Source organism: Volvox carteri (genome assembly GCF_000143455.1).
Source record: "Volvox carteri f. nagariensis unplaced genomic scaffold VOLCAscaffold_10, whole genome shotgun sequence".
Classification (NCBI taxonomy): Eukaryota; Viridiplantae; Chlorophyta; class Chlorophyceae; order Chlamydomonadales; family Volvocaceae; genus Volvox; species Volvox carteri.
The window spans coordinates 1,349,325-1,349,652 of NW_003307553.1; positions in this window are offsets into that span (position 1 = coordinate 1,349,325).

Consider the following 328-nt stretch of genomic DNA (forward strand, 5'->3'; position numbering starts at 1 on the left):
CCCGTTGGGTTAACGATCAGTTGGGTTACTGGTCGGTTGGGTTAATGGGCCCCACACGGTCGGTAACCGGCATGTTCATGCCATAGGGAGTATCCCGGTAGCTCGGGAAGCATCGTTCGCCAATATTAATTCAAGGACTCTAACGCTGCTGGAAAATTTTAGTAGAAGATTTAGAACTATGTATGTATTTAGTTTTAGCGTTTGTTCCCGCTTTGAGGGCGTGAAATGCCGTGTCATTGTCCCTAATAAGTCATTGTCCCGGCATTTCGGCCGATGTCCCCAAGCAACTGCTTTGCGTCCATGTCACTAGATTGGCGCAATAGGTTGA